This window comes from Ambystoma mexicanum, chromosome 2p (assembly GCF_040938575.1).
Source record: "Ambystoma mexicanum isolate Mex_15411 chromosome 2p, UKY_AmexF1_1, whole genome shotgun sequence".
Classification (NCBI taxonomy): domain Eukaryota; kingdom Metazoa; phylum Chordata; class Amphibia; order Caudata; family Ambystomatidae; genus Ambystoma; species Ambystoma mexicanum.
Window position 1 is genome coordinate 1,408,808,028 of NC_090923.1, and position 12,857 is coordinate 1,408,820,884.

Sequence of the window (12,857 nt, forward strand, 5' to 3'; positions counted from 1 at the left end):
CGATGCTCAAGAAAGGAGCCATTGAGCTTGTCCCAAAGAGGCTCTGGGGCTCCGGAGTATACTCAAGGTACTTCCTCGTCAGAAAGAAGACAGGAGGTTGGCGTCCCATCCTCGACTTGCGTCGGCTAAACAAATACATCAAGGCACAGAAGTTCCGGATGGTCACCCTCCAGCACGTGCTGGGCCAGCTGGAGGAAGGCGACTTACTATCGTTGTTGGATTTGGAGGATGCGTACTTCCACATCCCCATCATAAAAGGACACCAAAAGTTTCTCAGGTTCGTAGTCCAAGGGCATCACTACCAGTTCAAGGCTCTCCCATTCGGATTGAAGTCAGCGCCCAGGGTGTTCACCAAGTGCCTAGCACCAGTGGCCGCGCGGCTGCGCCTGCAGGGGATCCGCGTCTACCCCTACCTGGACGACTGGGTCATCCTAGCAGGGACAAGGGAACTCGCCATAGAACACACAGCAAAGACCGTCCGGCTGCTCACGGACCTGGGATTCTCCATCAACTTCCCCAAATCCCACCTGGTTCCGTCGCAGGTCGCGCTGTTTCTGGGAGCCAAGCTTGATACAGTGACGCGATTGGCCTCGCCGTCGGAGGAAAGAACGTAGGCCATCCTGGGCAAGCTACAGCGTCTGCTGGCCACGGACGTGGCCAGAGTGAGGTCCATCAAGTCCCTGCTCGGGATGATGTCCTCTTGCATCTATCTGGTGCGCCTGGGCAGGCTTCGGATGCGCCCTCTGCAGAAGTTCCTCGATGCCCGTTGGATGCAAGCGACGGGCAGCTTTGAGGACAAGATCTCGCTCAACGAGGCTTTCCGCCAGGCAAACCGATGGTGGGGCATGCGCACGCATATCGCGGCGGGCACGGACTTTCAGACCCCAGCATACCAGGCGACGGTGATGACGGATGCCTCCCTGGAGGGGTGGGGAGCGCACACCGGAGATCTTCACGCGAGAGGCCTATGGCGCCCGGAGGAGAGGCCGCTCCACATCAACATATTGGAGCTCTGAGCTGTGTTTTGGGCCCTCAAGTCATTGCTCCCGTCCCTCAAAGGCAAGGTGGTGAGGATCTTCACCGACAACACCACCACGATGTTCTACATCCGGAAACTGGGGGGAACCAGATCCCCAGCCCTGTCCAAGGAAGCCCAGGATCTGTGGCACTGGGCCGTTGCCCAGGGGATGTTTCTGGTGCCTTTTCATCTAGCAGGGATAAAAAACACCATCGCTGACTCACTCAGCAAGGAGCTGCGCTCGTGCCACAAGTGGGAACTACGCCAGGATCAAGTGGATCAACTCTTCGGCGATGGGGCAAAGCCCAAATCGACCTGTTCGCGACGGCGACGAACTCGAAGTGGCAGAGGTTCGCCAGCAGGTTCCCCCAGCCGAGGAGCATGGGCGATGATTTCTGGGACTGTTATTTTGATAAGTGTAAACGATTTGCTATTTGGTGCCAGAATAAGCAAATCAACCCGATTGATTGCACTCCTTCCAATATTGTCACCTACATGTTCCACCTGCTTGACGCAGGGTTGGTGTTTAATTCACTCAAGGTACACCTGGCGGCGTTGTCAGCCTACACCACCTCCCATAACAAGGTGTCATGGTGGAAAATGCCAGTTGTTAAAGCCTTTATGGAAGGGGTAAAGAGACTCCACCCTTCAATTTCTAACCCACCACCAGGATGGGACCTTAATGTGGTGCTTGCTAAACTCTTGCTCCCCCCCCTTTGAACACATGCATAAAGCTAGTCTCAAACACCTGACTTATAAGACTGCCTTCTTAGTAGCCATTACATCCATAAGAAGGGTCAGTGAAATTCAGGCTCTGTCAGTGCAGGATCCTTTCTTTACTGTACATAAGGATATGCTGGTTCTATGAACTCACCCTAGGTTCTCACCTAAATTTATTTCAAAATTCCATGTTAACCAGTCCATTGAGCTACCCGCCTTCTTCCAAGAACCCAAGAGCTCTGCTGAGGTGAAACTACACACTCTAGATGTGAGAAGAGTGGTCCTCTACTACGTAGACAAGCCCAGACCGCTAAGAAAAACAGATCAACTGTTCGTCTCCGTAGCTACAGGCAGAGAAGGAGATCGCGTCTCTAAAGGTGCCATCTCTAACTGGATAGTCAAATGTATCCAGCTGTGTTACTCCCTTTCAGAAAAGACACTGGCCCTCATTACGACCCTGGCGGAAAGTGACTGACCGGACCGCCACAGCGTAAATAGCGTTTCCGCCATTGCACGATGGAGCAAAGTGCGGCTCATTCCGACCCATCGGGCACGAGCACCACGCCATGGCGGAAGTGCAAAGTCCGCGATGGCGGAAATGACCCCAAAACGGCCCACACCGCCGCCGTACGGCGCCCTAGGTGCAATACCGCCACCCATCTCAGCGGACACCGCAGTGAGCGCCAACCGGAAAGTACGGTGACCGTAAATATACGGAAACGGAAGTAAAAGCATGGTCCCGGAACGGGAAACATCACGCCGTACACCTATAAAACCACTAAATCCACACAACCATTAAAAATACTACCCTGAGACACATCCCAACCCGTCATCCACCCTAGTGAAACCAAGAAAAATGGGAAAAGTAGCGAAGAAAGCGTGCGACCGCAAGCGGCAGGTCCACTTCTCCCGTGAGGAACTCACCGTACTCACAGAGACCCTCCAGGAGAATGCAGCCGCCGTCTTCTACACGCAAATGACCAGGACGGCACTTGCGAACAAGAAGGCCATATGGGCCCTGGTGGCACAGCGGGTAAGTGCGGTGGGGACCGCACCCCGCAACCCACAGCAATGCAGAAAGCGATGGGACGACCTGCGGATACGCGTCCGTAGCATACTGTCTGCCAACCGCAACATTGCCACAGCCACCGGGGGAGGATCGGAATCACCCATCAAGTTGACCCCCTGGGAAGAAATCTGTGCCTCCACCATAGGAATGGAGAGCATAGAGGGAGTCGGAGGGATGGAGAAAGGAGTGCAGACATCCGAAGAATCAGGTAGGTGGCCCAAATAAAACAATGCCAAAACCACAATGTCCAATCATGTGAAGTACCACGTGCCCACATAGTGCAACAGTAACACATGTCCAGGAGAACGTCCACATACATAGGCCTGATAGCACACTTCAAAACTCACATCAAATACATAAATAATGAAAAATCCTAAAAACACCCTCTACACGTGCAGCAGGCACACCCTAACTGCAGGCTGCCAAACAACTGCACCCTCACACCACACAAAAATGAAACCACCTCCAAGGCCCCGACCCAAATCACCCTCAGGTACCACCCCAATGCATGTGATACATTGCCATTCCAATTCCCACAGACCCATCAATAACGCTCGCCCTCCTTTACTCCACCACAGGGTCCGATCCAAACGACGAGCTCCAGGACACCCCTACCAGCACACCTGCAAAGAGGGCCAAGACCAACGGCCAAAGACCCTCCACCTCAGCTGCAAGCATCAAGACACGGCAGCAGCACAAATCAAGTGGCAGCACAGAGGAGGGAACTCCAACAGGCACCCCAGCAGCCAGCATGCCCACACCACCACCACCACAGGTCCCCCCAATGGATGCCACAGTAGGCACTGCTTCTGGTGGCAGCAGCACCATAGGTGACACTGCATTAATGGCAGCATGCTCCGACACAGAAAACGGGGATGTCGAAGTCAGATCCATCCATGACCTGTCCCAATCCCCCTGTCTGTTCCATCCCGTACACCATGAGGATACCACGCAGGGGCACCCACAAGACGACGACTGGCCATCCCCCACAAGCCCTGTGGCAGGGCAACATGAGGCGAACAGCCACTCTGTGACACCACCGCAAATGGCCATGGCCCAGCAGAGGTAACAGTCCCTCGACCAGTTAATCGTGCAACAGCAGCAACTGGCCACGCTCCTCAAGGACCATGCCGATGAATGTGGGGGCACTAAGGCAGACATAGAAACATCAACTGAGACACTTAGGGCAGAAATGGAGAGAAGTACAGAGACACTAAGGGCACAAATGGAGAGTAGCACCGAGTGCCTGAGAGTCCAAATGGAGAGTAGCACCGAGAGCCTGAGAGTCCAAATGGAGAGAAGCACCGAGAGCCTGAGGGGGGAACTGCATGCGACGTCTAAAGACGTATGTGCCGAACTTGCCGCAGTGCGCCGTGTGCTCACTGAGCTCTCACAAACCCTTAGGGACATGCATGGACGTGAGCAGGCAGAGACATCATCCGTAGCAAGTTCCGTCCAGGGCAGCCCCCAACGTAGATCTGGGAGGAACCTGCGCTCCACAGGCAGGAGTGCCCCTGATACCCGCAGAGGGGGCTTGCAATAGCGACTGCCCACTGACAATGAGCATCTCTGGACACTGGTGTTCGGGGGGGAGGTAGGAGGGTGGAGGGGGGGTGTTGGGCTCACTTGGGTGGCGGGCCGATAGGGTGTTTAACATGATATCACATATGCCATAAACAATGCACGATCAACCAATGAGATGTGTGGACATTGATCTTTGTGTACGAGGCCATAATAGGCGTACAGTCCATATTGTGCATGTACCATACACACACAGTGCCACGAGTCCCGTGTCCATGTATCAGCCACCAGGCGTGAGTGCTAGAAGCATGCATCTATGAGATGCTGACGAATGTCACGGCCCTCCTGTGCCTCGCAGACTCCTTGAGGTGCTGCCACATCCCCACCCTCATCATGACCATCTTCAGGTGCTTGCAGTTCTGCGTCAGGGGGCATGGGCACATTTCTACGTACGCACATGTTGTGTAGCATGACACATGCCATCACCATCTTCGCAACCTTCACATGGCGGTACAGGAGTGCCCCGCCAGACCTGCTGAGGCACCGGAAACGAGTCTTCAGTAGGCCGAATGCCTGTTCAATGACTACACGGGTACGTGTGTGGGCATGGTTGTAGTCCTCCTCATGCTGGTCCCGTGGGTTCCGGACTGGTGTGAGGAGCCATCTCTTCAGTGGATATCCGGCATCACCTGTATGTGGACGATAAACGAATCATGTGGAATGCCATTGCTACGTACGCACCCCCCCCCCCTTCCTGCCAGGTCATTGCCGCATCACATACCCCACATCATCATGCATGAAATGAGACTCACCGAGTAGCCAGGATCTGTTCCCTGCGTGTCGCTCCATGTAGCGTGGTATTGTAGAGTTCCTCAAGATCATAGAATCATGGGTTGATCCAGGGAATCGGGCACAACAATGTGTAATGATCCTGTTGGAGTCACACACCATTTGTACATTCAGAGAATGAAATTGTTTCCGGTTGCGGTACTGGGCCTCCATGGCATGTGGGACGACCAATTCCACATGGGTGCAGTCGATGGCACCAATGCAACCCGGTATGCCGGCAAGTGCATGGAATCCCACTTTTGTGTTCGTAATTTCCTGCTCCGAGCGTGGTAGAGAGATGTAGTCGTCTGCGTGCTGCAGGAGGGCATCGAGCACTTGCAATAGTGTCCGTGAGAACAGTGGCTGTGAAATGCCATGCAACTGTCCGACTGTGTGCTGGTAGGTGCCTGTGGCCAGGAAGTGGAGTACAGACACCACCTTCAGTAGGGGTGGGATGGCGGTTGGGCTATCTATCATGCTGACAAGGTCAGCCTGTGTCATGTCCACAATGGCGGTTATGGTGTCCCGGTCCAAACGGTAGAGGGTGTGGATCTGCTCATCAGTGAGGTTGAACGGATGTGCTCGGAGGCGTGGGATTGCGGGCTGCCTGCGTGGTGGTAGTGGCTGTGCTGGCGGCCCTTGCTGGCCCTGCCTTGCCCTCCTCCTCCTCCTGCGTCTCCTCCGTGCGGCCGGTTGTAGTTGGTGTTCGTCTTCTTCTTGAAGTTGGAGTACCTGCAGTGCTATCAGGTCCCCCAGGGCCAACATAGCTAGTCCTGCCGGTAGCATTTCGGAGTGGTTGTGGGAGGAGACTAGGCGTGCAATTTATGTGTTTTCAGGCTGTATGGCCTCCACCTGTGGTGATTCATTCCACCTGTGCAAGCTGCTCTCCCCTTTGGGCGAGCATGTCCCGCACACAACGCTGCAATTAGACGAATGGCATCTTGCTATTACAATCATGTATTTGTACCCGATGGCAGTGTAACATTGGTTGATATGTTCATTCGGCTATGGTCCCATTGTTTCACATACTATCTTTGCAGTCGCGAACAGACTTGTGAAGGGTCAGTGGAACGTAGTACTCGAGTAACGGTGGACCCTCATGCATCACTGCACCGAGGTTCAACGACGGGCGGGGCGTCCCATTTGTGAGTGAAGGCAGTTGCCATTTTCACACACAGCCGCACTACATGGATTAATTTGTGATTTCAAGCGGCCACAGATGCCTTTTCGACGTGATGTTGCAAATGAGGAATTCGAAGGGCGGCGCTTTCGGTTTTCAGCTAGCGGCGAGGAGATGCCCACAGGTCTGACTGCAAATATAACGTTCTATTGTTCAATGTCCTTGGGACAGGGGCCATGGCGAGGATGCAATGATTGATATGAATAGTTTGGGATGCGCAATGGCGAAGTGGACGATGAGGCCGGACGTTCCCAAATACATGTTACTTCACAACACTGGAATTACGGGCTGGGGCACAGTGGATTTTGCAGGCTGCATAACGCACAGACTCAATGGAAATTTCACATGTTATGTGAGTATGGAAACAGGCGTTCTCATTACGGGATGAGGGAATGATGAATGGATGCATGGACAGATGAATTGATACAGAGTTTGCCATGTACAGGGCTTCTTAGAATCTGTCCGCCTCCCCTGCGCTATGTGATGCAGGGCTGCCATAGTGGGACCATCGTCTATCTGGCCTTGTTGAGCCCTCCCTGTCTCGACGCGCCTTCAGACACTTGTGTCTATGCACGTTACCAATCCCATCTGATGGATTCTGTTTTAACAGACGCATGCACAGGTACACTCGTTTGTGATGGTGTTTTCACCTCGATATAGATAGTTATGATTCGCAAGTGGTTTTTGGGTGGTGATGATCCTTTGGAGTGGGCTAGCATGCATATGGCTGTGGATTTGGTGTGATCATTGAAGTGAGTAATACTAATGACGTTCTGATGGCCATACTGTTCTTTTTCATTTCATTTGGTTGACAGGTATCTCCTCCCCTTTTGCCACTGCCATCTGTATGCCACTCCTGCAGATGGATTTTACTCCCGACACCTGCTGCTTCGTGTTCATCAGTGGAGCAGCATTACGATCTTATGGGACGATCGCCAATGGGCCACATGCCCTTACGCAGTACTAGTGGCTAGGAGCAACATTTCGGCCTTTCAGCTGGACTAGTGCCTCCCTATTGGGACGGCCCTGCGGTTCTAGGCGCTTACATGTTGCTTTTTCGTATGAGAATGTAGCCCCTGTGTACCATGAAGGAACAGGGCGTCGCACAAGAAGTAGCTGGTCATTTATTGCGGATGCAGCCCACAATGGTGAAATGTGTTTTGGAGTTCATGGCCTAATGGCTGTATGGGCTTGGTGAATTTGTTGTGCATTAAATTTCTATTCTGATATGGACCGTGTAGCGTTCTTCTTTGCAAGTGATGTGGCATATTCCTATTTGGGGAGCGATGTATTGTGAGGAGATCTGCATTGGGTTCCAGCTTCGGAGTATAGTTGCGTGGTACTGTGCTGGGCGCGTTTGCCTACGAAGCCCAGTGAGGTCAGGGATGAGGGCTGCCAATATGACTGTTTTAATGATGTCCTGCTCATGGGCGGGGGATTTGCTTTTGTGTAACAGATGCCGGTCAGCCAGGTGGATTGGTGGAATGATGTGATTTTCGGAATATTGCTGGTCACAGGTGCCTGTGTTTGCGTGCGTTTCTTGGTGGGGGACTGAGGTCATGTCCATTGGGATGGCTTCTGTATTCGTGCCATCTGTGCCCTGCAGCTCCCATTGGCCCCTCTTGAGATTCATTTGTTCGTTGGCAGGCATGGATGACTAGTACATTTCACTGGTTGCATTGTGTGACTTCATTGCACCTACGGGGAGTTGTGCAATGTGGCCAGGGAGCGGTGTACAGGCACTCAGTGGGGCCGTTTACGGTTGATTCGCGATGCCGTACTTCTCACCATGGCGGAATGGTACTTTCCGCCGTGCTTGATGGCGTTAGGTGCATGTCCGCTAGGGTCAGAATTCGCGTACCGTTGCGCCATGGTGGTCATTACGGTTTGGCATGGCGCGCGCGCGTACTTGGTGCAGTTAGCGTTGGCGTTCACTACGGTGTCGCTAATGGCATCGTACTTTGCGGTGACGTGTCATAGTCGCACCGAGCGCTATTCGATGGCGGTATTGCATTTCCGCCATCGTTTTTCGATTTCCGCCAGGGTCGTAATGAGGCCCACTGCCTTTTACGCCAAGGGCCCACTCTACAAGAGGTACTGGGGCCACTCTGGCTTTCATTGCAAATGTACCCCTTGACACCATTTGCAAAGCAGCTACATGGAGATCTATTCACACTTTTACTTAGCACTACTGCATTGACTCTCATTTCAAGACAGATACTCAAGTGGGACAAGCGATGCTAAGACATTTGTTCGCTCATGACCCTTCTCACATCCCACCTTCTTCTTCTAACACTGCTCGCTAATCTATGCACAGCATGTGATCTAAGCAGTTTCGACAAGCCTCAGAAGGGATACATTACTCACCGTAATCGTATTTCTGTTGCTTGTATCTGCTTAGATTCACATGCACCGCCCTTCCTCCGCTCTGAGAGAAGGCACATGGATGCTTGTAGTCTTATCTATCTATCTGCTTGGATACGCTGTACTCGCGCTACTCCTCATGCTACCTCATGTCCGAAAAAATACAATCTGAGGGTCCTACACGCGTGAGGGATAATGGGTACAGTGGACGTCACACTAGGGATAGTATTACTGGCATGCCCTAGTTCGGCGCCTCTTTTCGAGTTTCGAAAAAACAAACTGTAATACTCTGCAGCTTCCACTAGATGTCGGCCTATGCACAGCATGTGAATCTAAGCCGATACAAGCATCAGAAATACGATTATGGCGAGTAATGTATCATATATATACTCTAGCCCAGAGTATTGTTTTCAATGTTTTCAAATATATATATATACTGCTGTGTATTCGTATTCATGAGCATCTGAATCCATGAAAGATCCCATTTTGGAGAAGGAACAAATGACTTACCTGTAACTCCTGATCTCCAGCATGGGGATCTTTCATGGATTCAAGGAGAAGGATGTTTAAAATATACAGTAAGCTCTTTCAAGATACACAATAAGGGAAGGTTCACAGAATCCCTGTAAAAAATATATTCTCTATATAGATGTTGCGCTAAGAGAATATCTACAATTTATAGATAAATAACTCAGATTTGGAAAAGGTTCAGAAACGTGACCTCAAAGGGTCAGAAGAGTATGAGTTAACCTAGGCTTCTTTAAGATTTAAGTCCATCCCCCAAATGCAATACAAAAAGATATTCCTTTTATAAGAGAGCTTAATTTCGATAGGTGGAGCACTTCCTAATACAAGTCTTTGGGCTAAGATATCATATCTGCACACTGAGCCCCATGGAATAAAATAACTTCAAGGCCCAGAATCGGATAAGGGGGACATCAAAGAAGTGAGCCAGTTACCAAGGTCTACTCGCTACAATGCTGACTTGTAGATTGCAGAATGGTGCTCTGACGTCAGAAAGTGAAGGAATTGCAGTTATGAGATGGGTGTTTAGGTGTGTGAAACAGTGCCTTCCTACTCCCGGGTCAACAGAACCAAGACCCAAAGGAGTCTGTGTACCCGAGGGAAAAGTTCAAGTTGAAGTCTAAAAGCAACACAGACATAGAGATCGACGGGCAAGCAGCAGAGGGCCCTGCAGCCGGAGGAAAGGATCCACGGTAGCATTCAGGATTCTGATGAAGAAGAAAGCTGCAGAAAGTGCCTTCATATTGTCATGTTGAATCCTCCATAGTGGTGGCCCAACTTTGCAGCTGTCGAAGTTGCTGAGCACAGTCTGCTTCATGACAGCAGTTTTCATCTTTGTGATTGAAGTAATTCAGACCATTACATTCAATACCTCTGTCCAAAACAAATATCTTTTGTTGGACGCAGTGGTTGTAGACACTTCCAGTAACCGAACGTCGTTTACCAGACATAATAAATGACTGGTAGCATTTCATTGCTGCATGCAAATTCTTCTCATCCATACATGTTGATTAAGGCACTACCTTTTTTGCAACTATTATGTCTTTTTCAAGAAGCAGCAATGTATAATATTCAACCGTTTCGACAGCAGTTAGCTGCAAGATGATTCTTAGAGATAGTAAGTCCTTTTTTAGGTGAGTAGGTATTACTCAAGAGTTGATATGCCCAAGATGATTCCTTCAGCTAAATATTGAATTATGTACCATTAAGTGCCAAAATTAAGAACATTGTAAAACAAATTGGACATTGCTGCAAAGTGATCCTGAAATGTCAGCCAGCATTAAATCCTATGTTTGTGTGTAAATAATTCCCTAACCTTAAGGATCAACTATTTGGAGCATATGTAATGCAAGTTTAAAGACACCATAGTCTGTAACACTGCTCTGCTTAAATTGCACTTGCTTTAATATCATCATCAAATTCATTCATGTAACTCGTCTTGTCACAGCAGAGCGCATCATGTTGAAACACTACAAGACACATTTAAATGGTTTTGTGATTTATTCACTGAAATGGTCATGTGCATTTACTGCTGCCAAACCAGCCGCAGTTTAAAAGACAATCATTGAACACTGTTTTGATATGCAGACCAAAAACAGCAAATCAAAACTTGAATGGCTTGTCATTTCATTGTGCTTGGACATTTTCAGCCATCTGTTTTCCCTGGACTCCAAGTCATCATGGCACATGTAAGGTGTCTGGATCATTTGGTCAAACTGCGTCAGATAAAGGCTTATTGGATTTATGTTCTTGTCAACCCCTCTGGACTGAATGGACAGTTTCATGTGTAACCTTTTTTCTTTTTCTGCTGTATACATATTTTTTATTAGAATAATGAACTAATACAATAATACATGTTCATTAATAATATGTATTCTAGGTCAAAATAACAATTTGATAGCCTTTTAACAGGCGCTATAGATGTTTTAAATAGTCATAAATACATGTTAACTCGTTTCAGTAAGAATTATGGTATGGTAATATGTATCAAAGAGAATATGTCTCAAAGGTTATATTCTACACCAAATAATTGACAGATCTAGTAATATGAAGTAAAAGTATTTTTAAAGTATCCTTCTGATTTTATTTAGTTTTTGTATTATGTGTTTAAGGAATATATATTGTTAATTATTGTGTTTGTAATTTAAACCCTAAATGGGCTAATAATGTACTTTTTGAGACGTGGATCTATATGTTTAAACTTTTTGATTGGGTTTTGGTTTATCATGTTGGATTGATTTAATAATCCATTTGTGAGAATTTGTACATTTGTGTTTATTGTATAAATACTTTTCCTTTTTGTGTTCTGTGTTTGATGAGGTGGCATTGCTCAATGACATGATCATTTTCATTTTGTTTAACTTCATCTAATTATGTAAATTGAAGAGCATACCTTGGAGATTGATTTTTGTTTCAATGTCAAGATAGCTTTTTCGCAGATTTTTGTTTGAATTTCAATCTTGGCATTTGCACACTTATTTTTTTCATGGCAGCATGAATCACCGTGATTTGGTATTGTCACATGAATACGGTTCTGTGATGTCATCACATATTTTTGTAATGCATATATTTACGTGGTGATGTCAAAAAACAGGACATTTGTTGGGCAATGTAAGACCCCATTAGAAATTCCCAGACCCATAATGGACAATTTACATAGTTTGTATCCATGGAGCTATTTTCTTCAATTCTTCAAGACATTTTTTTAATTTTGACTATGCATGTTAGCTTAGACAATCGAGCTCTGTTTTCATAAGAACTGCATTATAATGTTTTTGTAACAAGTGTTTGTTCTTTTTAGGTGATTTAAAAAAAAAAAGGATTTGGGGATCCTGTAACATGTTAAAGGTATTTGTACCGCGCACCGTCACCAACGGAGTTGGTCCCCAGGCGCTCTGGCGGATCTGTAAATGAGGTGGGATGGGTTAGTAGGTGAAGCGGGAGTAGGATAGTGAGAGGAGTGGTGTTCTGTTGGAAGCTTCAACTCGGTATACACCGGGTGCTGAGCTTTGGTGCGAGTAATGGGTCGATGCCAGTCCTCGTGTGCTGTTGGTGTTGCTTATCTGTTGTTGCGGTGTTGTGAAGTGCGTGCGGGTTGTTGTGAGAGAGATGGTTGTGTGAGATTTTTGAGTGAGATATGTTTGCAGAAATGCTGAGTTTTTTGTTAGAGGTGGAGCTGTGTCTACAATATATTGTTTTTGGTGGACCCTTTGGTAACATGACATGTTTATCAGGAATAGAAACTTAATGAAGAAATAATGACTTTTGCCAGAGACCAGAGTCAGTAACAGGACATTGATTTTCTTGACTGTCATTGTCATCGGCAACAAGACCCCAGGTCTGGAGGAATGGAATGCAGATTTTGGATGAATTCAAGAAAACCTACAGATGCAGGATTGACGAAGAATGGGTGGTGGTGGAGCTTTGGAATTAAAAAAAGCACAATAGTGACCCTAGCCAGGGCTACAGGTTGTGTGCTTGACAAGTTACAGGAGGTCCTTGCACAGTCTGAACAATACTGGTGTCTTGTTTCATGGTTGAGGCATCAAACAAATGGTTCAGCAACATACTTTCTGGGAAGGATGTGGTGGTCCTGCTTTAGGGGCAAGGGACTCTTCTATAGGTTCAGAGGA

General features: G+C 48.3%; 1 protein-coding gene across 1 annotated transcript in view; it reads left to right on the plus strand.

The window, feature by feature from the left end:
* LOC138567558 (uncharacterized) overlaps positions 1 to 12,857 on the plus strand; it is a 1,087,151-nt gene that overhangs the window by 830,770 nt on the left and 243,524 nt on the right. The gene's annotated exons all lie outside the window — the stretch shown is intronic.